Genomic DNA, 13621 nt, shown 5'->3' on the forward strand with positions numbered 1-13621 from the left:
CCGCTACTTCCAGCCATCTGAACCTTCTTCAAGAGGAAGCTCAACAAATGCTTCAAAAAGGGGCGATCCAGCGTGTTCCCCTATCACAAAGGGGAGAAGGTTTCTATTCCAGATTTTTTCTGATCCGAAAGACAAAACAAAAGTGGCGTCCTATCCTGGACTTGAGGGAGCTCAACACCTATCTCACGAAACTATCGTTTCGGATGATTTCACTCCAGGACATATTGCGCCTCTTGAACCCAGGCGACTACATGGCAACATTAGACCTGGAAGATGCCTATTTTCATATCCCGATCCATCCAGCTCACAGACGTTTCCTTCGCTTTACAGTAGGCAAGAGTCACTTCCAGTTCATGGTGCTCCCATTTGGATTAAAGTCCGCTCCTCGGATATTCACAAAGGTGCTGGCACCGGTAGCGGCATTTCTGAGAAGACAGTCGCTGGAAGTATTCCCGTACTTAGACGACTGGCTGCTGAAGGCCCCAAGCTTGCAAGAGGCATCGAAGGCAGTGGACACGTGCTTGAACCTCTTTATTCATCTGGGTTTACAACTCAACAAGGAAAAGTCAGTTCTTCAGCCTGCAAGTACGGTGAAGTTCTTGGGAGCGATACTCAATACTCAGGAGTGCAAAGCCTTCCCATCGGAAGAGAGACAGATGAAACTCATATCGTCAGCCACCCGTTGCCAAAAGAGAAGTTGGATGACAGTCAGGATGTACAAATCTCTTCTAGGGTCGATTTCATCCTGTATTCAATTGATTCCGCATTGCAGACTGCGAATGCGCCCCCTGCAGGAGGAGCTGGACCTTCAGTGGAGACAAGTGGAAGGTTCGTTCGACGACAGGGTGGCGATAACCCAGCGGATGAAACGGTCGGTTTCATGGTGGATGAAAAGATCTCACCTCACTGTGGGACTCAGTTTCAAGGCTGCAAGGGCTCCTCAGGTCATTACCACGGACGCTTCTCTTCAAGGTTGGGGAGCGGTCATGCAAGACCTCCAGGTCAGTGGTCACTGGACTCAGGAAGAACGTCATCTACATATCAACGTTCTGGAGTTAAGAGCTATTCGACTGGCAATGTTGGCTTTCCTCCCAAGGATTACAGATTCAGCAATCCTGGTGCGGACGGACAACACCACCGCAATGCATTACGTCAACAAGCAGGGAGGCACAAGATCGCCACTGCTTTCACAGGAAGCCCAAATACTGTGGGAATGGGCGATAGCGCAGAACATCACACTCGTAGCAGAACACCTTCCAGGAGTATGCAACACGAAGGCGGATACGCTAAGCCGCCTGAGAGCAGTCTCGCACGAGTGGGAATTGGAGGACGCAGTGATCAAGGACATCTTCTCCCGTTGGGGGACCCCAGCGATCGACCTGTTTGCAACACCGGGGAACAAGAAATGCCGGTGTTACGCAAGCAGGGAACACCATCGAGGGTCACTGGGGAATGCCCTTTCGATGTCCTGGTCAGGCGCGTTTGTTTACGCCTTTCCGCCATTTCCCCTAATTCCTCGAGTCCTCAAGAAACTCAAGATGGACAGGTGCAGGATGATACTAATAGCGCCTGCCTGGGCTCGCCAGTTTTGGTACACGGAGTTGCTTCTCCTATCAGAGACACCACCCATTCATCTGCAACCCAAACTGACACTTCTGTCTATGTACAACGGCCAAGTTCTTCACCCGAACCCGAGCTCGCTTCAGTTGGCGGCTTGGCTCCTGAATACAGAGAGTTTAAGGATTTAAACATCCCGGAAGAATGCAGGACCATCTTGGCACAGGCACGAGCCCCTAGCACTAATAAGACATATAGAGCGAAATGGAAGAGGTTCCATTTGTGGTGTCAGAGGGAAAAAGTACATCCTTTCTCGTCAGCTCCGCATCAACTCTTACCATATATTCTTTCATTGGCACAAGCAGGTCTGGCTCATGCTTCTATCAAGGTCCACTTGGCAGCTATTTCCAGGTATAGGAGAACGAGATCGGGTCCCTCTCTATTATCAGCGAGAGTAATCAAACAATTCCTGAAAGGACTGTTTAGAGTTTTCCCGCCAGTTAGGCCCCCACCTCCGGTGTGGCACTTGAATGTGGTCCTGGCTCAGCTAATGAGACCGCCATTTGAGCCAGTGCATAAAGCGGACCTGAAGTTCCTATCATGGAAAGTGGCGCTTCTTTTGGCACTCACCTCTGCAAGGAGAGTAGGAGAGCTTCAGGCTTTAACCATCAAAGAACCCTTCTTACAGTTCAAGAATGATACAGTTATCCTGCGGATGAACCCCAAGTTCATTCCGAAGGTACCGACAGACTTTCATCTTAACGAGCCAGTGGTTTTGAAATCTTTTTTTCCTCGGCCTTCAACCCAGGCTGAGAGGACACTTCATTCTCTGGACGTTCAGAGATGTTTGAAATTTTATCTACAACGCACAGCTGGATTTCGAAAAACACCCCAACTGTTTGTGGCTTTCGGAGCCCCAAGGAAAGGATTTCCTTTGTCAAAACAAGGGATATCTAGATGGATAACTAGTGCGATCCGGTTCTGCCACCAGGCGGCAGGCAAACCTTTACAAGGACAGGTGAAGGCACATTCCACAAGGTCGGTCTCAGCATCAGCGGCACTGTTTGCTGGAGTATCCATAAAGGACATTTGCAGAGCAGCCACCTGGAGCAGTACGCACTCCTTCACGAGACATTACTGCCTGGAGGCGGCTGCAAAGGAGGATTCGGCTGTAGGACAGGCAGTCCTGAGAAATCTCTTCCAATAAGAGGTGAGCTTTCCTCTCTTCCCTCCTCCTGTTTTTTCAAACATTTCGTTTATTATGCTTTGTTACTGCTTTATAGTTGTTATAATCTGTGAGGTCATTGGCTGATAATGATTCTATACTGTGCACGAAATGTTTGAGGTATGCTAACTGCTATCTACTCTGATACAAGCAATGGGAATCTATGAAAGTTCCAATACTGGAGTAAGAAACAAGTTACTTACCTGTAACTTTAGTTCTCCAGTATTGGTAACTTTCATAGATTCCCATGCGCCCACCCGCCTCCCCTGGGAAAGCTCACTTTAGGGCTAGGTGATTATGTGGCAAAGCAACGGCTACGAAAATCTGAGGCTCTGAGCTTTCTCAGGAAGGTTCTACAGGGTGAGGCTGATCTGATTGGTTGCTAAGGGGACTTTGGGTCTTTTTACATAATGACAGCAATAGGCTGCAAAAGATAATGAGGCCTAGGCCTAAATTTTTTACCTTTTTTACACCTATTAGGGTGTATTTACCTAGGTATATATATATATATATTATTACCGAGGCTCCCATTCCGACGACGGGGAATGATACAAGCAATGGGAATCTATGAAAGTTACCAATACTGGAGAACTAAAGTTACAGGTAAGTAACTTGTTTCTTTAGGATAATGTATAAAGTATTTATGCAGTACCCGAATAATTAGCAAGCCAAAATCCAAAACAATAACATTTCCAAGCCAAATTAGAAAAATTGAGTATAACGTAATGAACAAAATAACACCAAAATGGCAAAAGTTAAAACCAATAAGGGGCAACCAGAGTTATGCATTTTTAAATATTTTAGTTGGAATAACGCCACGAAGCATAAAGTGCCTCCCTTGCACTACAGCCCAGACTTCCTCCCTCTTCTCATATGATTACGATAGTGAGCTTTACTGTCCGAGCCCTTAATGCTCCAGCGAAACATCTTGCCCTCCTCAACATGCCGACGACACGACTCGATATATGCCTCCGACAGGAAAACCATCATCCTAAAAAAGACTGGAAAAGTATGCAATCCTGCTTTTGTTGGGCAATATTTCTCTTCTCTTGGCCGGCAACAGTACTTCATACTTCATGCCTTTGAAAGAATAATGGCGACCTCAGGCACTGATGTGGTGATTGGTGGTGACTTTAACCTAGTCCCAGACACACTATTAGACTGTTCCGAACATAGAACAGGACGTTTGTATGACCTTACAACGCATTCCATTGCAACGCATGCCTTTACCACGCATGCGTTACAACTCGAATGCCATTACCACGCATATCCTTTACCACGAAAGTGCCTTTACCAAGCATACCTTTACATCGATTTTTGTTGTAAAACCATACATGATGGCATTTTCGTGGTAAAGGTTATATCCGATTCCTGCCCCAATTCCTTAACTGCTCCCCTGCGCCCTCCTTTTTTTTTTTTATATTATACCCCTTCCCTTTACCCCTATGCGACCCTCCGCCCCATTCCTTCTAAGAATTACCCCTGCCCTGAACGCAAAAAGTCTTGCCCTGCACGATTCCCCCTCCCACAAACCCTTTTATCATATACTCCTCTCCTGAACCCTAAAAATTTACCCCTGCGCAACACCACCCCCCTCCTTTTTAAAAAATTTATATTTTTTAAACTAAAATCCGCCTTAACTGTCCACTCCAAGCACTTCCGATTTGCGTTCCACGTCGTAAAGAGAAAGCGGAAGTGTATTTCCGTTTCCTCTAACGACGCCGATTGCCTCCACATCTTTTCTCTACTGATACTGAAAATGACGGAAACAGGTGCGTTTTTTTTGGGGGGCGGGGGATGGGGGAGACCCCCCATCCCCCTTTTTAATTTTCCCTTCAACACACATGCCTTTACTATGTATCTCGTAGTAAAGGAATGCATGGTAAAGGCTATGCCTGGTAACCACGCATGCGTTGTAAAGCATGCGTGGTTAAGTGTATGCGTGGAAACAGCCCCGTTGTAGTGTCTGTTTCTTGAACAGGACAAGCTGTGGCCGCTACAGCTGAAAGGTTGCAATGGCTCCAAGACGTGGTCCTGATAGATACATCTATGGCCAGTGCTATATCCCACTAACAGGGTCTACACTTTCTTCTCATCCATCCACCAGACCTGTGCCTGCAAATTACTTGCTGATATCCTCTAGGTTACTAGCAGCCACAACCCAAACCGAAATGGGAGTGACTGCACTCTCCATCCACTCCCCATCTCAGTCTCACTGAACATCACTTGGACCACATCACCACATCGACCCTGGCACCTTAACTCCAAAATATTAACTTCCAACTCCACTGTGAAAAAAAACACAGTAGTGAATACTGACTTCCTCACTACCATGGGCACCGCGCTCTCTCCACTATGATCCCCTGGCCACACCTCACACACTGACTTGGACATAATGCAGGCCTTCGAGCAATTCTATACTGTGCTTTATACTACGGGAGAGCTGTGGCCAACACAATCTCCACTTACTTGGCTACGGCACACACCACACCCTTGCCTGCGAAGGAGATGCAATTGTTAGAACATACTATCTGGGAGGCTGAAGTTGTTTCTGCTTTAGCCCATCTGCCATCTGTCAAGGCGCTGGGGCGGGATGGATTCACATCCGCTTTCTAAAAGACTTTCTCCCCACAGCAGGCACCCGCCTCAGTCTCCATAACTTCTTTTGGGATGCAGGCGTTCTCCCTCTGAGGGAGGCAGTCATCACTGGGATTACCAAACCAGGGAAAGGGAAGGAGCCCCTCCCTGTGCTTTTCCTACCGACCGATTTCGCTGGTGAATATTGATGATAAAATATTCAAAGGCATCCTTGCTGCATGCAAGGCCTTATCGACCCAAACAAAGCTGCAATCATCCTGGAGAGGAACTGTAACGACAATACCAAAAAACTGATGCTCCTCATAGATTGTGTCCTACTCCCGATTCCCAGCTTTACTCCTGTCGATTGACACAGAATAATCATTTGACTGTGTACAATATCCCTTCTTACTAGTCCTTACTAACATAGGCCTTGAAGCCCGATTTCAGAAATGGGTATGGTGCAGTTAAACCAGCCCACTGCATGCGTCCGAGTCAATGGGCTAACTTTTCGTCCTTTTGACGGCGTCCGGGGTAGGTGTGTCCTCAATCCTTGCTGCTCTTTTCTCTCTACAAGGAACCTCTAGCAAACAAGCATTGGAAATGCAATAGGTCTCGCATTAGAAAAGTTGGAGTTATTGGTCTTGTAAATGACATCTTGTATTTATTTGTTGGTTTTTAAAATTGCTAAATTGATGGCTTTGTCATTTACAATGCCAATAGTTATAACTTTCGTGAATGTGACACCTATAGCATTTGGAATGCAACATGTTTTGTATTTACGTGACTTAGATGGCAGCTCTGGTCGTTAGGCCACATCTCTAGAGAGCAGGAGAGTGCAGCAGGGGAGAGAAGCACAGCAATGCAATAGGTCTCGCATTAGGAAAGTTTGAGCTATTGGTATTGTAAAGGACACATTTTTTATTTATGTGCTTGTTTTGAAAATAGCGAATTAATAGCTTTGTTATTTACAATGCCAATAGTTTTATCTTTCGCAAATGTGACACCTATTGTAACACGGTGAGGGTGAGGGGGTGAGGGTTTGAGGGTGAGTGAGGGTGAGGGGTTGAGGGTGAGTGAGGGTGAGGGGTTGAGTGAGGGTGAGTGAGGGTGAGGGGTTGAGGGTGAGGGGTTGAGGGGGAGGGGTTGAGGGTGAGGGGTTGAGGGTTAGGGGTTGAGGGTGAGGGGTTGAGGGTGAGTGAGGGGTTGAGGGTGAGGGTGGGTGAGGCTGAGGGGTTGAGGGTGAGTGAGGGTGAGGGGTTGAGGGTGAGGGTGGGTGAGGGTGAGGCTGAGGGGTTGAGGGTGAGTGAGGGGTTGAGGGTGAGGGGTTGAGGGTGAGTGAGGGTGAGGGGTTGAGGGTGGGTGAGGGTGAGTGAGGGTGAGGGTGGGTGAGGGTGGGTGAGGGTGAGGGTGGGTGAGGGTGAGTGAGGGTGAGGGTGAGGGTGGGTGAGGCTGAGGGGTTGAGGGTGAGTGAGGGTGAGGGGTTGAGGGTGAGTGAGGGTGAGGGTGAGTGAGGGTGAGGCTGAGGGGTTGAGGGTGAGTGAGGGGTTGAGGGTGAGGGGTTGAGGGTGAGTGAGGGTGAGGGGTTGAGTGAGGGTGAGGGTGAGTGAGGGTGGGTGAGGGTGGGTGAGGGTGAGTGAGGGTGAGGGTGAGTGAGGGTGAGGGTGGGTGAGGGTGAGGGTGAGTGAGGGTGAGGGTGAGTGAGGGGTTGAGGGTGAGGGGTTGAGGGTGAGTGAGGGTGAGGGGTTGAGGGTGAGGGGTTGAGGGTGAGTGAGGGTGAGGGGTTGAGGGTGAGTGAGGGTGAGGGGTTGAGGGTGAGTGAGGGTGAGGGGTTGAGGGTGAGTGAGGGTGAGGGAGGGTGAGGGAGGGTGAGGGTGAGGGGTTGAGGGTGAGGGGTTGAGGGTGAGGGGTTGAGGGTGAGGGCGAGTGAGGGTGAGTGAGGGCGAGTGAGGGTGAGGGGTGAGGGTGGGTGAGGGTGAGGGGTTGAGGGTGAGTAAGGGTGAGGGGTTGAGGGTGAGTGAGGGTGAGTGAGGGTGAGGGATTGAGGGTGAGGGATTGAGGGTGAGGGGTTGAGGGTGAGGGATTGAGGGTGAGGGGTTGAGGGTGAGGGTGAGCGAGGGTGAGTGAGGGTGAGGGGTTGAGGGTGAGGGGTTGAGGGTGAGGGGTTGAGGGTGAGGGGTTGAGGGTGAGGGGTTGAGGGTGAGGGGTTGAGGGTGAGGGATTGAGAGTGAGGGGTTGAGGGATTGAGGGTGAGGGGTTGAGGGTGAGGGGTTGAGGGTGAGGGGTTGAGGGTGAGGGGTTGAGGGTGAGGGGTTGAGGGTGAGTGAGTGAGGGTGAGTAAGGGTGAGGGTGAGTGAGGGTGAGGGTGAGTGAGGGTGAGTGTGAGTGAAGGTGGGTGAGGGGTTGAGGGTGAGTGAGGGTGAGGGGTTGAGGGTGAGGGGTTGAGGGTGAGTGAGGGTGAGGGGTTGAGGGTGAGTGAGGGTGAGTGAGGGTGAGGGTGAGTTAGGTTGAGGGTGGGTGAGGGTGAGTTAGGTTGAGGGTGGGTGAGGGTGAGTGAGGGTGAGTGAGGGTGAGGGTGAGTGAGGGTGAGTTAGGTTGAGGGTGGGTGAGGGTGAGTTAGGTTGAGTTAGGTTGAGGGTGAGGGTGAGTGAGGGTGAGGGTGAGGGGTTGAGGGTGAGTGAGGGTGAGGGGTTGAGGGTGAGTGAGGGTGAGTTAGGGTGAGGGGTTGAGGTGGGTGAGGGTGGGTGAGGGTGGGTGAGGGTGAGTGAGGGTGAGGGTGAGAGGGTGAGTGAGGGTGAGGGTGAGTGAGGGTGAGGGTGAGTGAGGGTGAGTGAAGGTGGGTGAGGGTGAGGGGTTGAGGGTGAGTGAGGGTGAGGGGTTGAGGGTGAGTGAGGGTGAGGGTGAGTGAGGGTGAGGGGGTGAGGGTGAGTTAGGGTGAGGGGTTGAGGGTGGGTGAGGGTGAGTGAGGGTGAGGGGTTGAGGGTTAGGGGTTGAGGGTGAGGGGTTGAGGGTGAGTGAGGGGTTGAGGGTGAGGGTGAGGGTGGGTGAGGCTGAGGGGTTGAGGGTGAGTGAGGGTGAGGGGTTGAGGGTGAGTGAGGGTGAGGGTGAGTGAGGGTGAGGCTGAGGGGTTGAGGGTGAGTGAGGGGTTGAGGGTGAGGGGTTGGGTGAGGGTGGGTGAGGGTGAGTGAGGGTGAGGGTGAGTGAGGGTGAGGGTGGGTGAGGGTGAGGGTGAGTGAGGGTGAGGGTGAGGGTGAGTGAGGGGTTGAGGGTGAGGGGTTGAGGGTGAGTGAGGGTGAGGGGTTGAGTGAGGGTGAGGGGTTGAGGGTGAGTGAGGGTGAGGGGTTGAGGGTGAGTGAGGGTGAGGGGTTGAGGGTGAGTGAGGGTGAGGGGTTGAGGGTGAGGGGTTGAGGGTGAGGGGTTGAGGGTGAGGGCGAGTGAGGGTGAGTGAGGGCGAGTGAGGGTGAGGGGTGAGGGTGGGTGAGGGTGAGGGGTTGAGGGTGAGTAAGGGTGAGGGGTTGAGGGTGAGTGAGGGTGAGGGTGAGGGATTGAGGGTGAGGGATTGAGGGTGAGGGATTGAGGGTGAGGGGTTGAGGGTGAGGGATTGAGGGTGAGGGATTGAGGGTGAGGGGTTGAGGGTGAGGGATTGAGGGTGAGGGATTGAGGGTGAGGGGTTGAGGGTGAGGGATTGAGGGTGAGGGGTTGAGGGTGAGCGAGGGTGAGTGAGGGTGAGGGGTTGAGGGTGAGGGGTTGAGGGTGAGGGGTTGAGGATGAGGGGTTGAGGATGAGGGGTTGAGGGTGAGGGATTGAGGGTGAGGGGTTGAGGGATTGAGGGGTTGAGGGATTGAGGGTGAGGGATTGAGGGTGAGGGATTGAGGGTGAGGGGTTGAGGGTGAGTGAGTGAGGGTGAGTAAGGGTGAGGGTGAGTGAGGGTGAGGGTGAGTGAGGGTGAGTGTGAGTGAAGGTGGGTGAGTGGTTGAGGGTGAGTGAGGGTGAGGGGTTGAGGGTGAGGGGTTGAGGGTGAGTGAGGGTGAGGGGTTGAGGGTGAGTGAGGGTGAGTGAGGGTGAGGGTGAGTTAGGTTGAGGGTGGGTGAGGGTGAGTGAGGGTGAGTGAGGGTGAGGGTGAGTGAGGGTGAGTTAGGTTGAGGGTGGGTGAGGGTGAGTTAGGTTGAGTTAGGTTGAGGGTGAGGGTGAGTGAGGGTGAGGGTGAGGGGTTGAGGGTGAGTGAGGGTGAGGGGTTGAGGGTGAGTTAGGGTGAGGGGTTGAGGTGGGTGAGGGTGGGTGAGGGTGGGTGAGGGTGAGTGAGGGTGAGGGTGAGAGGGTGAGTGAGGGTGAGGGTGAGTGAGGGTGAGGGTGAGTGAGGGTGAGGGTGAGTGAGGGTGAGGGTGAGGGTGAGTGAGGGTGAGTGAGGGTGAGTGTGAGTGAAGGTGGGTGAGGGTGAGGGGTTGAGGGTGAGTGAGGGTGAGGGGTTGAGGGTGAGTGAGGGTGAGGGTGAGTGAGGGTGAGGGGTTGAGGGTGAGTGAGGGTGAGTTAGGGTGAGGGGTTGAGGGTGGGTGAGGGTGAGTGAGGGTGAGGGGTTGAGGGTGAGTAAGGATGAGTGAGGATGAGTGAGAGTGAGGGTGAGTGAGGGGTTGAGGGTGAGGGGTTGAGGGTGGGTGAGGGTGAGGGGTTGGGTGAGGGGTTGAGGGTGGGTGAGGGTGAGGGGTTGGGTGAGGGGTTGAGGGTGGGTGAGGGTGAGGGGTTGGGTGAGGGGTTGAGTGTGAGGGGTTGAGGGTGAGTGAGGGTGAGGGTGAGTGAGGGTGAGGGTGAGGGGTTGAGGGTGAGTGAGGGTGAGGGGTTGAGGGTGAGTGAGTGAGGGTGGGTGAGGGTGAGGGTGAGTGAGGGTGAGGGTGAGTGAGGGTGAGGGGTTGAGGGTGAGTGAGGGTGAGGGGTTGAGGGTGAGTGAGGATGAGTGAGGGTGAGTGAGGGTGAGGGATTGAGGGTGAGTGAGGATGAGTGAGGGTGAGTGAGGGTGAGGGATTGAGGGTGAGTGAGGATGAGTGAGAGTGAGGGTGAGTGAGGGGTTGAGGGTGAGGGGTTGAGGGTGAGTGAGGGTGAGGGTGAGGGGTTGAGTGAGGGTGAGGGGTTGAGTGAGGGGGAGGGGTTGAGTGAGGGTGAGGGGTTGAGTGAGGGTGAGGGGTTGAGGGTGAGTGAGTGAGGGTGAGGGGTTGAGGGTGAGTGAGGGTGAGTGAGGGTGAGGGTGAGGGGTTGAGGGTGAGTGAGGGTGAGGGTGAGGGAGGGTGTAGGTTGCAGTACTGCGGAAGAGCGGTGCGCATTGATAGGTCACGAGACCTAAAGAGAGCCTCTAAGAATGAGGGTGAGTTAGGTTGAGTTAGGTTGAGGGTGAGGGTGAGTGAGGGTGAGGGTGAGGGGTTGAGGGTGAGTGAGGGTGAGGGGTTGAGGGTGAGTTAGGGTGAGGGGTTGAGGTGGGTGAGGGTGGGTGAGGGTGGGTGAGGGTGAGTGAGGGTGAGGGTGAGAGGGTGAGTGAGGGTGAGGGTGAGTGAGGGTGAGGGTGAGTGAGGGTGAGGGTGAGGGTGAGTGAGGGTGAGTGAGGGTGAGTGTGAGTGAAGGTGGGTGAGGGTGAGGGGTTGAGGGTGAGTGAGGGTGAGGGGTTGAGGGTGAGTGAGGGTGAGGGTGAGTGAGGGTGAGGGGTTGAGGGTGAGTGAGGGTGAGTTAGGGTGAGGGGTTGAGGGTGGGTGAGGGTGAGTGAGGGTGAGGGGTTGAGGGTGAGTAAGGATGAGTGAGGATGAGTGAGAGTGAGGGTGAGTGAGGGGTTGAGGGTGAGGGGTTGAGGGTGGGTGAGGGTGAGGGGTTGGGTGAGGGGTTGAGGGTGGGTGAGGGTGAGGGGTTGGGTGAGGGGTTGAGGGTGGGTGAGGGTGAGGGGTTGGGTGAGGGGTTGAGTGTGAGGGGTTGAGGGTGAGTGAGGGTGAGGGTGAGTGAGGGTGAGGGTGAGGGGTTGAGGGTGAGTGAGGGTGAGGGGTTGAGGGTGAGTGAGTGAGGGTGGGTGAGGGTGAGGGTGAGTGAGGGTGAGGGTGAGTGAGGGTGAGGGGTTGAGGGTGAGTGAGGGTGAGGGGTTGAGGGTGAGTGAGGATGAGTGAGGGTGAGTGAGGGTGAGGGATTGAGGGTGAGTGAGGATGAGTGAGGGTGAGGGTGAGTGAGGGTGAGGGATTGAGGGTGAGTGAGGATGAGTGAGAGTGAGGGTGAGTGAGGGGTTGAGGGTGAGGGGTTGAGGGTGAGTGAGGGTGAGGGTGAGGGGTTGAGTGAGGGTGAGGGGTTGAGTGAGGGGGAGGGGTTGAGTGAGGGTGAGGGGTTGAGTGAGGGTGAGGGGTTGAGGGTGAGTGAGTGAGGGTGAGGGGTTGAGGGTGAGTGAGGGTGAGTGAGGGTGAGGGTGAGGGGTTGAGGGTGAGTGAGGGTGAGGGTGAGGGAGGGTGTAGGTTGCAGTACTGCGGAAGAGCGGTGCGCATTGATAGGTCACGAGACCTAAAGAGAGCCTCTAAGAATGAAAACAAGTGTCAGAATAGCCAGCCAAGTAAGAACTATCCACTCTAGAATGAGCTGTGCCTGTCAGCGATGTAGAACTGGCAGGCAATTACATGAGTAAGGTAACTTGACCGTGCTGCAGGTCGAAGAAATCGATAATGATTCTGTGGCTCAGGAACTCGTGACTGCCACTTGAAGAAATATGCTCCAGCTGCGAGGAGAAATAGATAAGATTATGTGGCCTAAGAACTCGTGAATGCCTTTGAAGAAATCTGAAAAACAGAGCTCCCGCTGTGTGCAGAACACCGCTCTGCACGGGTAAAAACTCAGTCCCAGAAGGAAGACAGCGGGTAGAACGTTCGCTGAGGCCCAACAGCTGAGCGCACACTAGGCGGGAGGCCGCCGAACGCTCTGGCAAGAGGGTTCCCGCTGAGAGGAATCACTGTGTGGAGATGTGAGCTGGGGGATGGGGCGGAGCGGGTAAAAAAAAAAAAAAGACGGAGGGAAGGCAGATAAGGGGAGGGGGGAGGAGAAATGCGACACGGCGGGCAGGGGAGGGTTTATGCTATGGGCGGCATAGGTAATGAAGGGTAAGGAGGAAGGCCTCATGCTGGGCTTTTTGTAGGCGGGGTAAATGGAACTATAGCAACACTGGCGGCCTGACCTGACGGTTTTAACATATGGCTGGGGAGTTGCAAAGACCGTAACACGGCGGGCAGGGGAGGGGGCGGAGCGGGGAGAGGGGAGAGGTGCGACACGGCAGGCAGGGGAGGAGAGTAGGAGGAGGAGGGGGGAGGAGAGTAGGGGAGGCACGGCCTAGCGGCCGTGCAATCAAGAAGTGAGGGGGCGGAGCTGGGGGAGGCAGTGACAGAGAGAGTAGGCAAGGCAGGCGGCTGGGGGCATGTGGTCCCGCGCTTTTAAGCTCAATGCGCATGCGCATTGAGCTTAAATTTCTCGTGCACTGCAAGGAATCGCCACGATTCCTTGCAAGTTGGTTAAAGAGTGGATAAGCCCCCATAGTCTCGCAAGCTCGATGCGCATGCGCATCGACAGGCGAGACCTAAAAAAGATACAGGCGCACATGCAAATTTGAGATGTACCATTTGGCTGTGTGGAACACAAAATAGCCCTGTATGTGGACGACTTGATGATAGTCCTTACCCAGTATTGCCCATCCCTACTGCTTCTTCTGGAACTGGATGCTTTCCATAGTGTCAGGGTTCAAGGTAAACCTACAGAAATCCCTATTTTGTTAACTCTCAGTTCTACCTGACGCTAAAGCTTACCTAGAATGCATATTTGATCTGTGCATTTGGCATGGGAGTATCTCCTGGTTGGGTTGAATCACTGCAGTAAAAATTACTCTCCTCCCTAAGATATTCTATGTGATGCAGATCCGTCCTTTAGAGCCCCATTCCCACTTGCTATGAGCCGTGCAACAGCACTTTGAGAATTCTATTTGCAAGGGCAAGAAGTCCTGCATGGCCAGGAAGCGGGTTTACCTATCTGTTAGAGAGGGGTTTGGGTATACCTCACTTAGTCCACTTCGATCAAGTGGCCCAACTGCGATATATGGTGTAGTGGAATTGATCCCTCACTGAAAAGCATTTGTGTTTTACCAACCCAGTCATTGCAGGAATACACATCTGTAAAATACCCTGGCTCCTCAAATAATACTGCCCACAGCGGGTGTGTGTATATGTATATGTATATGTACATATACATATGTACATATGTACATATATA

The 13621-nt window shown here is 53.1% G+C and overlaps 1 protein-coding gene across 3 annotated transcripts in view; it reads left to right on the forward strand.

Moving 5' to 3' along the window:
* GTF3C1 (general transcription factor IIIC subunit 1) overlaps nucleotides 1–13621 on the forward strand; it is a 2762707-nt gene that overhangs the window by 241062 nt on the left and 2508024 nt on the right. The gene's annotated exons all lie outside the window — the stretch shown is intronic.

The sequence above is a fragment of the Lissotriton vulgaris genome, chromosome 10 (assembly GCF_964263255.1).
Source record: "Lissotriton vulgaris chromosome 10, aLisVul1.2, whole genome shotgun sequence".
NCBI lineage: Eukaryota > Metazoa > Chordata > Amphibia > Caudata > Salamandridae > Lissotriton > Lissotriton vulgaris.